Source organism: Lipophrys pholis, assembly GCF_963383615.2.
Source record: "Lipophrys pholis genome assembly, chromosome: 1".
Taxonomy (NCBI): Eukaryota; Metazoa; Chordata; class Actinopteri; order Blenniiformes; family Blenniidae; genus Lipophrys; species Lipophrys pholis.
The window spans coordinates 44,979,018-44,993,360 of record NC_137635.1 but is presented as its reverse complement, the minus strand read 5'-3'; the positions used below and the strand labels follow the sequence as shown (position 1 = coordinate 44,993,360).

General features: G+C 42.1%; 1 protein-coding gene across 1 annotated transcript in view; it reads left to right on the top strand.

The window, feature by feature from the left end:
• The window catches only part of b4galt2 (UDP-Gal:betaGlcNAc beta 1,4- galactosyltransferase, polypeptide 2), a 191,115-nt gene that overhangs the window by 999 nt on the left and 175,773 nt on the right, over nucleotides 1-14,343 (top strand). The window lies entirely within an intron of this gene.

Genomic DNA, 14,343 nt, shown 5'->3' with positions numbered 1-14,343 from the left:
GCATATAGACGTCAGCTTTGCATCATGTGGCGTGCGCCTCAAACCTCCAAAGATCTCCTATCTAACGACGACAATACACGAGGAATATTTCTTATATTTCACCTTTTTTTTTTTTACATCTGCATCCATTCCAAAATACCAATTCATGAAGTTTCTTGACTTTATGTTAGGTGGGCCCGTAGTTAGTGCAGGAGCGGCAAACATTTTAGTTCAGGGGCCACATGCAGCCCGATCTCATCTTGAGCGGGCGGTACCGGTAAAATCATTCCATAACAACCATTACATTTAAACTTTTGTTGAAAATGTCAATATTTTCACACAAAAAATAAACAATTTGACTGAATATGACTACAATCTCAACACAAAGCCAAAGTTAATGAAAGCATTTGGTGCAAAATGCAGTGAAATGCTCCTGTAACTGTTGCATTATGCATGTTTTTTTTCAAACTCACCCTGACAGTGTGGCTTTGAGGCTGATGCTAGTTTGCTCTCTTTCATGGCAGCGTCACCCGATTTCTCAGCTCAGGTCTGAGTGTTGTGTTGTGTCCTCTGCACTTAAGAAATTTGTTTGAAAAAAATCCATGTTTTCCTTGAGAGTTTTACAATTTGCGATGTGGTTTGGGTGGATTGGAGCGTCTTGCGGGCCGGTTTTGGCCCACGGGCCTTATGTTTGACTCCTCGTCATGGAGCCACTTGTCACATTCCTCTCACGTCACATCCACGTTGATATGTGACAGTCGTTTAAAGAGCAAACTTGTTGCATTGTAGATCTAATTTTAATGCTTTTGTTTTTCTCCCGCCATTTCCATCCAATGCCACCAGGTTGATTTTGGATGGTTAAAAAAAAAAAGGACGTTGCTGGAATGTTTTGGGGAGATTGAAATCACCTAGTGAGCCGATCAGAGCTCCGCCTGATTGGCCAGTCTGGAGCACAGGGGATAGGGCAGCAAGTGCAACTGTGAGAGAAGAGTTTGTTTTTTTGTCTTTGATGATGTTGTTCAGATGTTGTTGTTTTTGTTGCTGCGGATGAGGAATCCAGGATCTGGTTGTTTCACTGTAATCCACACTGAACATACGATCTGAAGTGTAACAGCACCCTTGAGTAAGTGCTTTGCCTCAATGAGGAGGCTGTGGGTTCAAATACGTCTCTGTGTGTGCGGGTGATTTAAATGGCCAAATTAACAAAATGCTCGTAGTCGCTCTGAACCAGGTCCGTGTCAATGGAGATTTTTTTTGTAAACGTAGAGCGGGAAATATCAGTTTTTGTCAAAACCTTGGTACATGTAAACGTGACCTTCGTCTGTGTTTCTGGTTTTCCGCGTCTGAACTTTCCAGCGTCTCTTCTTGTTTTCCCTTGTGCTCTTGTGTTAGGTGTTTTGGATTTTTGTTTTGGGCCATTTTTGGAATAAATATGAGCTCCTGTGACTTAACACAACAATGTCTGGCATGTCGAGTTGTCTCCTGAGCCAACCCTAACGTAACACAGTCTTTATACTGATCCACAGTATCCACTCAGTTACATCAGGCAGTTAGGAAGATGAATGAGTGGATGGATGATTTATGGAAGTGAACCAACGCAGTGCTTTGGATCTCTTTTGTCTGAATCCTTCAAGTTGGGTAAGAAGACACAGTGTAGAGCAAACGTTTTTCTGGTTTTCCTCATAGAGTACACTCTTCATCCTCGCCAAATTCCCTCTCCCGGGTGCTCGTTCAAGTTGGGATTTGTCGTCATGGAAACAACGCTGGTTGATCACGAGTAACCAGAGACGGTCACCTGTGTTTGTGTTATCGACTTTGTCTTCGGTGGTCTGTGTTTGCTTACCTAATCTTGAGTTATCACCTCCAATACATGAGTATTACCTTCTTGTCTACCTGTTGAGATTTTTTTAAAATCTAGTTGGATTCATATCTCCAGAATCAACATATCAACGTATAGTAATAGCCAGAGAAACCCCACATACTTCTAAAGAGGTGACAAAACCTTGATTATAGGTACTTAATGCCATACTTCTGGTTTGAAACCTGTTAGAATATAAGTCATGAGTATGAAGTCTGTGAACTGAAGCGAACTAACCAAATTAATCCAAATCGTTAAGCCTTGTAATACCACTTTACACCAGTAGATGGTGTATTGGGCCTTTATCGTTGCAGCTCAAGGAGTACTACTGTGTCTACAGTACGCATAGGGCAGTGCGTAGCGTCTACATCCTCTCTTCACTTCTGAGAGTTCTGCATTGAGGTTGTACTAAAGTAGTTCACTGCCATAACTCTAGGGGGCGTAGAAGGAGTGTTTATTTTTCTGTTGTGCATTTTTTTTTGGGCCATAATGAGCAATTTGACACAAAGATCAACAAGCTCGCTTCCTGCCTTGTCGTCCATATTATCGGAGGTGTGGACGACACCGCGAACAGCATTTTTTAGTCCCACTAAACTGACATCGTCTTCAAAATGTCGCCTTGTAAATGGGAAACCTTTCCGAAACAAAAATACAAAAACAAAACGATTTCACTTGAAATGTGCTCGTGTAATTTCTTAGCAAATTTCTGGATTTTAATCGCAAAACTATGATTTTTGAAACAGCAAATATTGCAAATTTTGTGTTATTTTCGATGTGTTTTTTGTTTAAGCAGCAACATCCAAAATGAGGCAGAAATATGACATCATACCAGACGATCTTCAGCAGGAAATCAGTGCGTATTGGGAAGCATTAGTGGCTTCAAGCCAAACGTCCCCTTGATGTCTCGCGCCCAGGAACACAGTCATTTACTGTAAACTGGCTTTAAAACCCCTCCTCACCAAATCCTCCCTCTGCCCACAATCCTTCCCCGAGTGAAGCCTTCATTTATTCCTCCTCCTTGTGCCAAATGAACAGCTGGATGAGACAGAGAGAGAAAGGAGGAAGAGGAGGACGTCCGAGCTCAGAGTTCTGGAGGACTGATTTAGTTTCTCTATTCAGCTTTATTCATCTCACTTCTTTACACCCCCCCCCCCCCCCCCCCCCTTTACAGTCATTATCAAAAAGTGCACTTTCAGTGACTACCATATTTTATCGAATGTTTGAACCTGCGCTTGCATGTTCCCCATAGACGCGCACCCCAAGGCTTCCCCTCTTGCACTGCGCGTCTACTGCGAACAATACGGTATTTATTTTAAGACGATCAGACCTATAAGCCCTCGTGGGCCACATAAAATAACATGGCGGGCCACATTTGGCCCGCTTGCCTTGAGTTTGACACACTTTTACCTTGGCACAGTAATAAATACTTTAACAATATGAGGATGGATTTGCTGATGCAGACGGTGTAATGCAGTTATTTCTACCCGGGTTCACTCCCAGTTTACTGTTTCCACCCCTCACCTGACTCGTGCTCACGCTCGGCCTGCGCTTCCCTTCTTAAGGAGGGATTCAGTGAATTTATGCAGAACGAGCTCGGTTAACAAACACGTAAAGGTCAGCGCCTCGGCGGGATGATTTCACTCGGCTGACTGGATCACAGCTTCAGTGCAAACTGAAATACTCTGACAGGTTGATACTAATGTAGTAATTCACGGTGGATCGCTTCGAAGCACAAAAGCTTATTTTACCAGACCAACAGAACAAGACAATCGGGATAAAAAGGGAGGGAATGGTGGAGAAAGTACTTGATATTATTCTTATTCTTATTAGGCTCTGGTCTGTGTAAATGTTTTTATGTCGTATTTATTTTTAAGCTTTTTACAGAACTGAAACACTCTTGAATCAGCCATAACTTTATGACCACTGACTACAGCCACTGACACTGGCCGTTTCTTTATCATGGCAAACATTAAGTTATATGTTTGGTAGCAAGTGAACATTTTTGTCCCAAAAGAAGAAAATTGGACGACTTTGTCAGAGCATCTCCAGGACTGCGACTCTTATGGAGTGCGTTTTGGCCAGTACCGTAATATCCAGACTAGAAATCGCATCTGTCAAAAAAAAAAAGTGCCATGACGAGGAAGACAGGGATGTATAAGTTGCATTCATAATTTTCATGTAACGTAACTGCTCTGTTGAATTTGCTTCTCAAAAAAAAGTGCAGTTTGTAGTCTGGAAACTATGGTATTTATAAACAATAGAAAAGCTGTGAACTCTGACAAATTGAATGTGGACCCAATGAAGCCACATCTTGTAAATGACAGGACTAAAAACCTCTGCTGATATGTTGAACACAGCTTCAGAGGTGTACAGGAGTAAATGACTCGAAGGGTTTGGAGCTTCAGCAGGAAAAGAGGGACTTATGTAATAATCGTCATAATGCTGTGGCTGATCGGTTTTTCCACAATTTATATATACTAAAGGACTTTTTACCAATCGGGTCCACAAAATGTCTCATCTCCATCAGCTTTTGCTGAATCAGCATAGCAACGCACTTCCGTCATGATTCACACCGTTTGTTATTAGCACAGCTGGTGAAGAGGAAAGTGACAAATATTTCACACACGGAATTTCATCCTTGCTCGTTTCTGCGTTCAGCGGTTTTCATCTGACAAATCAGTCTGGTAACTGTACTTATTTAATGATCAGACAAAGCTGAACCGTTACTGCAGGTCATCCTTTTTGACCTCCTGTACAATATGTTATGTCATTATCATTATACCCTGCTTCTTAGTGATGTGACCCAGATCCTTCATAATGACAGTTTAGTGTGCTCTGTGTCTCTTTCTCTCCCTCTCCCCCCCTCCTCCCTCGGTCTCTCGCTCTCTCGCTCTTCATTTTTCTCATATCGCTCACTGTTTTCTGCTTTCAGTGGGGGGATTTCATCTTCAGCAGAGCCTCAGCGACTCCGCGCTTCTCTCTCAAAATTGATTCGTAGCTCTGAAAATGCCTTCCCGTCGGCTTCGGACTGGATTTCAAAGCTGTAAATAAAGATAATTCACGACCCCTGTTATTTTATCAGACATGCGCTTTGTTTTTTTGTTTTTTTTAAGGGATCCATTCTCGGGCAGTGTGAGGGCAGCTTTAGCGAACTCCGTCCGTCTTTCTGTGCGCAGAGTCGGTTTTTTTGGAGACAAACTTGCCCTCAGCAAGTTGTGCGGCTGCCATGGGAGAGTGCCGAGGCTCTATGCTATCAAGTGCAGCATGGCTAATGCGTTTTTGAAAAGACCCGGAGCGATGGCTTGTAGGTTAGGAGAGCGAGAGGCCCGGGGCTCAGGAGACGGCGTGAAGGAGGGAAGAAAAGACCGAGCGAGATGCTCACTTTGTCTGTGATGTTCATCCAGCTGAAGATTACTGTTTTCTTCAGATAATGGTGGAAGTGTAGTGAGCGTTCCGGGTTCTGTGTGGTCACAAGGGGGCGGTGAACACAGGCTGGGATTCGTTGTTAATTCTATGTTGGCATCATTTACTGAAGAGACAATGTGAGCTTAAGGAATGTTATCCAGCATTTACTCTTCTTTTTTTAAGCCTGTCTTAGAGTGCTAATTATCTAATATCAGTTATAGCGTTCATGGCGCCACATGGTTGCCTGCTAGCGGTGTAGCGGTCCCTGACGAAATGGTCATATTATGCTTCTCGTCTTATGCTAAGGTCACTTTCTAATAGTTTTCCAACTGTAGTATACAGCCCTCTACATAGAACGACGCCCCACAAGTGAAAAAAATCTGTCATCTCTCTCCCTGGCTTGTTTCAATTTTTAAAAAGTGTGTGCTAAAATGAGCGAATCAGAAATCAAACCCTATATGGTGTCATCAGGGGTTTAGCCAATCCCAATCAAGGTAGGCTCTCCCTTTGACCCTCCCACAATTAGGCAGCTCTGCTCCGGCACATGGCACCACGAGAGGAAGTTCTTCCTCCTCTTCCCAAGATGGGCATGTGTGGGCGGAGCCAGTCCAGCTCATGCAGACGCAGCAGATTCTGAATGCAGCTCCTATGATCCAACATTCAAATGGATGAAAATCAAGGAAAAACTGGATTTGGGGCAATACATTTTGAATACAGTGTTTTTGACAACGACACCATGAGAAAGTGTTAAAAAGCTCTCTGTATGACTCCTCTGAAGCTGCTCAGAAACCGTAGCACGTAAGACGACTCTATTTATTGAAAATCCATGCACAGTATTTGCTCATCGTCACAAAACTATGGTATAATTTATCAGTTAGCAACATTACTTACTCTGCCTCTGATTGGCTCGTCAGCCCTCATGCTGCACGGTAGACATCAACATTAACCAATCAAATCAGTGAATGCAGCGAGTACTCACCGATTCCAGGCAGAGTCGGGTGGTATCGTGGCTTCATCATCCGAGGGGGAAAAAATAGGCAAGCTGCCTTGTGGATACTGCTGAGTGGTGCATCATGGGGGATTTAGAAGTACGTAGGGCTGACTAAAAAAAATAAGTGGGTAAATGCCGTAAACCCATTTATACACTGACCTAAATAAAGACCTGTCAAGGATGAGTCAACATGAGACAAATCAATTGGAAACTGTTTTCTTTGATGGCTGTACACATGGAAATGCCAGAAATGCTGTAGTTTGCATGCTACGCCACTAGTTGGAACTGTGTACTTTAATACAGCCACACAGAGAACACTACAATGCAAACTGTCAAGCTCCTTTAATCTGTCTTTGTCTTCGGCCCACTCAGTATCTTAAGTATGTAAGAAACGTGTCTCCACACATGCAGATGACGTATGTGTGTATGTGTAGTACTCTTTGTTTCAGAAAAGTATTTTCACACAGAGGTGAAGACCTGCGAATTTTGAAAACGAGGCAATATGGAAGCAGTTTCTAAAAAGTACTGCTTTCATAGGCTTGCAATAGGTTCTTCTCTCTTGTAATCATCCAAAAACTACTAACTTGAGTATTGCGATGGGAAGGTTACTTTATATCAATTATTCATGGAACTGACTGGTCTGCTCTAGACTAATGTGATTTTTAGACCTTTGGCGAGGGGATACTTCAAACAGTAATCAGTTTCCGACACACTTCGAGTGACCTATTTGTGAGTTCAGTCCTGTTTTAAAACTCATGGTTTGCATACGCTGAAATATTCTTCATTTATGTTCAGCTCCTTGTTCATAAAAGTACATAATGCTGAGCGGAAAGCTGTCATTCAGCAGTGTGTCACTCTGCTGTGACAGATCCAGGTTTGCAGTATTTTTTATTTATTTTTTTTGCATCTACACCAGACTGACAGCTTTGACTCCCCCCAAAGTTCCCCTCCCCGCCCTTTTATCTGCCCTTGATCTTCCATGTGCCTCAGCAGGTCGACCCGGGCGAACGTCCTTGGTGACGGCGTGCCCTTGGGCGCAAATGGTATATATCTGCTGGGTGGTTGTGTTACTGTGGCGCTTATGAAGTGTTGTGTTACCAGGCTGAAACTCACCTGGTGGGGAAGCAGCCCGAGGCAATTAGAGGTGTGAGACCAGCAAAGGAAACAAGTAGAAGCTGAAGAAAGAAAAAAATAAAACAGCACGAAACGCATCAAAACTTACTTTTAGGTCCTGTAATAATGGAGAGAAATCATATCTTGGGGATGTGTGGCCGGGGTCAGTCCACCTGCTTTGGGTTGAGCTAGATTTAATCAAACAGTTCTACTTTTAATTGTTACGGGAAGTAAAATAAAAAAAAAAAAGACTTGGGCGGTTGCTCTAAATATATCCGGCCTGTAGACAAAAAGTAAGGGTGAATGTCTTTATCTGTGGTGCATTCCAGGCAATAAAGTTGCAGCGCTGCCGACAGCACAGGCAGTAATCCCTGCATTAGATTATATTGCTTTGTGGTTTGTTTGATAGCCACTTCATGTGGAGTATACACACAAGGAGAGCACCTTACCCTCATCATATTGCACGGTTCCTTTAATGAAATATTCACCCCCCCTGGATGTTTGCTTTTACAAGAAGGGTCATGCTCAATATAATCTGTATAACGAGAAGATTTATAATCATCATAAACAGATAGGAGAGAAAATGCATTTATATCTGTTTTACTGGATTCCTCACCAGTTTTATGGTAGATTGGCAAACGGTGAAAAAAAAAAAAAAAGCTCTAATTAGATGTGGAATTGAGGTTGTCCAAAGCCGTGTGAGAGACTTACAAGCCAACTGGAGGGAAGACTCTTTGATCCAGTGAGACTAATATGGAGCTTCATGGTCAAACAGAATGTATTTTACACCTGATAACACAATATCACATCCCGACCTGAAGGCATGGTGGCGGCAGCATCATAGAGGGTGAAGATAGCAGGGAAACGAAAGACACAGGACAAGTCTAGGGATAACCTGATTCAAGTCTGCTCAAGAAAACAGGCCTCTCATCAACGGATCTGTTCTGACATGATCCATTTGGGTGATTTTGGAGAAATTGACGTATTTTTCTTGTATTTTCAATCTTTTCTCAGGTAGGAGTAAAATTCACGAGCACTTCAGGCCTGACAGAAAGGGTCCCGTGTGATCATTCTATTACCCACAACCAATATGTCTCTTAAGGAAGGTTTGGCATTTTCTTTACTCAAGAAGCAATTGTGCTTTTCGCTTCAATTTTAATTACTTTATGTTATTATTTATGCCATTAACTCAAACATTATTTGGGATGACACCGTAATATCAGCATGAACATTTCTTTTGTGAACATACAGTTGACAAACCAGCTACAGCACGTACCTTCTGTGGGTCCATTAATTGTATAAAGGATCTTTTTCCCCTTATTTGAAATGTCTCTCATCACATTAACAGCAGCTTCTTCACTAAAGGCTGATCTACTTTTCAAAACAGTCACAAACAACTCTTTTTCCTACAGAAACCTTGAAACGTCACGTAAAATAAGGCCTCAGTGTTGTGAGACCTCAAACACATGAAGGCAGACTTGCTGCTGACTACATTCAGGAACTTTCCTCCTAAAGGTGAACCTTTTAAAGTCCCTGGGTTTTCTTTTTTATGGCTTGAATATAAATACGTTGTTGTGTCATAATTCAAACCACAGCTGTTCCGACAGAGCCGACCGATGGCGAAAAACTGATTTAAATCCTCTGGAGCAGCAACAAATAAAATCACAGCGAGGTTGCGGGTATTGAGAAGCCGTTCCACATCTGTTTTCTTTTTTTATGAGCTTTTGGTATGTCATTATTTTGTTGATACACAACCGGCTTTGCTCTTGGGATTGACAAGACACTGATCAACCGTAACATTATTATTGTTGGTAGTTGAAGTGGATGCCACAGTTTTTTAAGGATTAAAGGTTAAAGACCAAAACGCGGTAAGGTGTGACATTTTGCCTGCGAGAGGAGATAAATTGGACTATTAAATCAGTCGGGCAGTTTTCACAACATTGTAAAAAATATTGGTTTCTACTTAGGCAGCTCACAAAATACTTTTTGTATTTTGGTGCGATCCACCAAAATTATGTGTTTTCCAAAATGTGTCTCCTTTAAAGGGGTCATATTATGCAAAATTCACTTTCTAAATGTTTTCCAACAGTAATTTGTCCCCATACCTGGGAATCACGCCCCAGAAGTGAAGAAAGCCTGTCATTTCTCTCCCTGGCTTGTTTCATTTTTTTTAAAAAGTGTGATTCAGTTCCAACGAACGAATCAGAAATGAAACCCTGTATAGCGTCATCAGGGGGGTTTAGCCAATCTTAATCACGGTAGGCCCTCCCTTTGATCCTCCCACTATGAGGCAGCTGTGCTCTGGCACATGACACCACGAGAGGAAGTACTTCCTCCTCTTCCCAAGATGGGCATGTGTGGGCGGAGCCAGTCCAGCTCACAGAGACACAGCAGATTCTGAATGCAGCTAAGATCCAAGATTAAAATGGAGGAAAAGCTGGATTTGGGGCGATAAACGTTAAATACAATGTTGTTGGACCAGCGAAACCATGTGAAAGTGTTGAAAAGGTTTATAATAAGGCCCCTTTAAGGTGAAATTTGCGAGTCAAAAACTGTGTAAGTCATGTAGTTAGGTCCTTATGTGTGTGCCTGCTATCATCATACCTGTTCCGATTATGGTTTTAATTACATTATTTATTATGTTAATTAGTGCTCATACACGCAAGTTATTCAAAATTCACCCAATTCTTTATACATCTTGATTTGCTGTGAAAAATGACACGAAATAAGGCATGCTGGGAAAAAGATCCCCCTAAAACTCTTCTCAGAGCAGCTTTCCATTTAATGCCATCATCTGCAAGGGAGGGTAACGTACCTATTGAGAATTGCTAACTACTAACTAAGTCATTCATGTGCAACGGGCCTCACTCTTGTTGTTTTGACTGAATGTGAGACATGATCTATTGTTTGGAGTTATCCCCCAGTTCAGTGTCGGGGCATCTCTCCCTCCAGCATATGTTTGGCCTCATCTTGATGAATTATGCACCTTCACAAATTACCAGTCTGGCCACCCGTCTGGCATCCAATTAAAATTTTAAGATACAGATGTTGTGGACATTCTGCCGGCTTCGGATAGCGCCTCATCGAAATGCGGCTTTCTCATATGTACATGGGTGTGTGGGTAACGTTGAACCGTAAAGAATCCATAGGGTTTTTTTTATGTGTGAGAAGATCAGAAGTTATTAAACAGGCGCAGGATTTTAGCAGCTGAGAACAGAAGTGTAGATATACGTATATAGATATCTAAATGTCAACACTTGTTGTATGCAATGCAATTTTATGACAATCTGATTGAATACATCAAGTTGATGAATACCAGCGTATTAGCATTCACAAAAAAAGATGGGAATTATGTCGATAGGTTTTTGGTAATGTTGCATTGGTGCACTAGGAGGCAGTAGTGAGTACTCAAGCGAAACTTTCTGTTTCTGCCATTTGAGTCGTTTTCAGTTTTCACATGGCCCTACCGCTGACTCTGGCCTCGTTGTTGTTGTGGAGAAAGTGTTGTTTACGACTCGTCTCGAGTCCCGGTGAGACCGAGGCGAGCCCCGCGGAGTAAAAGCCCCAGGTGAGGGAACTAAATCACACAAACGCTGGTGGGTTTCATAGCTGTGACAACAGAGTTGTCTGAAAATGTACACACAGTCTAAACGGATAGCTGAAGGTAAAGAAGATCAAACAAAAACTAATCCAGCCACGTTAGCCCACTGATTTGTTGTAGCGAGGGAACTGTCAACTCCCGCGTCTGATTTTACATTATTGAAATGGCATTCACAGTTAACCTTACCTACACACAGTGAGATCAGCCTTTTAAAACCTGCAATCCTCCGAACACGAGCTCGCTTCTCTAACCTCTAGGCCACCGCTGTCCCACATTTTCATATCACTTTTATCACATATCATAAATATTCAAAGGGTTTGCCAACGTGGCAAAGTTTCTCCCGCTGCAGAAAAGTGAAAACGCACTTTTCACAAGTTCGATTACTTACCAAGGAGGAGAAGAGCCCGTGGCTGTGTCGCCTGTAAGCGGTTTGTAGGACTCCCATGTAGAAAATGCTAAACCACATTCCTGAATCTCTTTATCACAATTCTCTTTGGTCTTGAAGCGTTCCATCTTGGTTTTTTTAAAAAAACGCTTTAAAGTAGGGGTGTCAAACACATTTTAGTTCAGGAGCCACAAACAGCCCAATCTCATCTTGAGTGGGTTGAACGGGTAAAATAACTTTCAAATTTTCACTTCAAAGTTTTTGTTCTATTGTGGCGCAGAGTATATGTGAAGATTGAATTAAATGAAAAACTTTTCTACAGCGCGGGTACAAGATCTTACTTTTAGGTACTTCCCAATCCATAGTAATTTCCTGTTTTAACAATGTTTTCAAGTGAAAGTGCAAAACTCGCAGTTGCGTTTTGGCTTTTGTCCGTTCACACGCCAACGGTGCTCGGAGTCACGGAATACGGTTTCGAAAACAGTTCCCAAGGTGGAAGTTTTCGCAAACGCGCCAACACATCAGTAAGAACAGACATCGCGAAAATACTCCAAATCATATTTCTTCTATATTCAATATGCGTAGTCTGCTGTCCTTAATGCCCCCCTTCGCTGCAATATACCCTTCACCTGGCTGATGCTTTCATTACACACTATTTCATGTCTCAAAGCAAAAATGAAGGCGTTGGAAAATAGTTTCTGTGAATCCTGTCACAGGTGCTGCAATTTCACCAGACAGGGGGGTTTCAGAAGAAAAATACAAAATTGAGCAGTAAAAGGTGTCTGTACTGTTAAAATGTAATCTCTAACTTACACCTGTGACGCATTAAAACACAATCACGCTGCCTCTTTAAAATGAAATGTAAATGACTGGCTGTTTAGTTGCATGCTTTTCCTCCCTTATCCTCTTTCATTTGCGTTTTCTCTTTCTGGGGTGAGTTGAACTCAGACTTTAATATTATTCTTTTAAAAGCCCTGCTCTGAAGTTCTGGATGAAGTTTGGCTTTTAAACTGTCATTTTGCTTCTCTTTATTTTTATAGCCAGGTGCCATGTTAAAAAAAAAAAAAAAAAACACACACACAAAAAAAAAACCGTGCCGAAATGTCTAAGAACGTGCACGGTTTGACTTCTGAGTCCATAACTGGTACACTCGACTGGGAGGCCATCAGAACGATCATAGAAGCTGTGATTCGCCTGCAGTGAAGCATGAAGGTTAAAAGTTCGATAAAAGCCATCTCAACTCATGAAAGCCTCTTTCATCTGCAAATTGCTGATTTTGTCCAAAAAGCCCCAAGGATATTCAAACGGCAGCGATTCAAAAGCAATAAAACCAGAAGATCCATATTTGAAAAGATGACCACAACAAATGCACACATAGTTCCCACGGCTTCAGAAGTCATAAGTATTACGAGACTTTTTCTTTTTAATCAACCTCGACATCGTAAACAATATTTTTCCTTTGTATAATAATTCAAACGTAATGAAAAATTATAGAAAGAACCTGACCTTCAAGTGTTGTGATGTTTGTTTTTATTTGTTTTTTTTAATCAAACACATCGAGAAATATGCTTGCATCTTGTCCCCGCGAATCTCTTTTTGTAATACCACTTTGTACCTCAAGGTGGTGCAGAGAGTTATTATCCCTCCCTATTAGACAATTAATGTAACGTTTGCAGATTTCCCTTACAAGCCTGACTCTGCTCTGGATGTGCTGTTGTGGATGCTAACTATTGCTTTTCTGTTAAACGTGTTGTGGTCAGGTATTTTTCCTCACCTTCCATTGATTATGTCCTTTTAGACGTCGTCCACGCTGGTTGTTTTTTTTTCTACGTCAACGTTCCAGCGTTTGTAATGAGTAGAATTTCGACTTTGCGTGGAGAGGACGGCTACCCGATGAAAAAACGTCGGCAAATACAGGCCTCAGCCTGTGGCGGCCATCAGAATAACCACTCAGAAGGAGTACAGTGTGCTGGTTAGTCAGACTTTTAATTGCGAAACTGAATTAAAAGCAAATTGAACTTTGTGGCTTAGAATTTACCTTGCAAATTATTCCGAGATGTTTTGGAAACACTTTTGCAAATGTGATCAATTATTTGTCACAGTGAGATGATGATGGTGATGATGATGATGGGGTACCTCCTCTTAGGAACCCCGTCATCCTCCTGACTGTCCAGTCTCTGGTCTGCTCAGTTACAAGCGCCCTTGAAACGTAAGAGAGATGAAAATGGCCTCTTCTCTTCCGCCACACACACTCTCACGGCATTTCTCTCTGGATTCTAGGGCAGACGTGACATGATGGCAGCCTGTTATAGAATTTATTGCCGTTGTTAAAAAGGGAGTTACAGAGATCCTTGAATAAACTGGTTATATAAAGGCTCTGTTTGGCTCTGTCGTGGTGGCCGTCTCTCACTCTCCTTTTCCTTCACTTGCACGGTCTTCATCTCCATCTCGCTGAGATATGCAAGTTTTAAAGACGTCGTGGATTCACTCTGGGTTTCGGTGTTGCCTCATCACTTTACCGCCAGATGTTAAAACACGAACTCTCTGCTCCGCCAGGCGTGAAATCCCTGTTCCCAGAGAGAGAGCAGCGAAAAAAAAGCTCAAGCCAAGTGCTACGTGGAATTTCCCACATAATCGACGGCACCCTTGAAGTGTTGACCACTAAAACAAACTGAAATCCACACATGACTCTTCCCATCTCTCCTGTTTATCTAGTATCTTCCTTCACTGCTCTGCTGCTAACGTCCCATTCTCCTCCACTGTGATCTGTCCAGTCTCTTTAAAGGACTTGCAGGACTTCTTGTTGAAGTCCAAAAGTTTGCAGTTGGATTCAGCTCTGGCCTCATTTCTTTCCACTTTAAAACAGTCCATCGATTCCCCCCGCGCTGCTTGTTGTTGTTGTCTAACTCAAAGACCTGACAGCTTCACCTCTGAGCCGCTTTATTGACTCTTAACAAAATGTGTTTTTCTCTGACGTGTGTTGGTGGTTTTAGATTTCGTCATTCATTTGA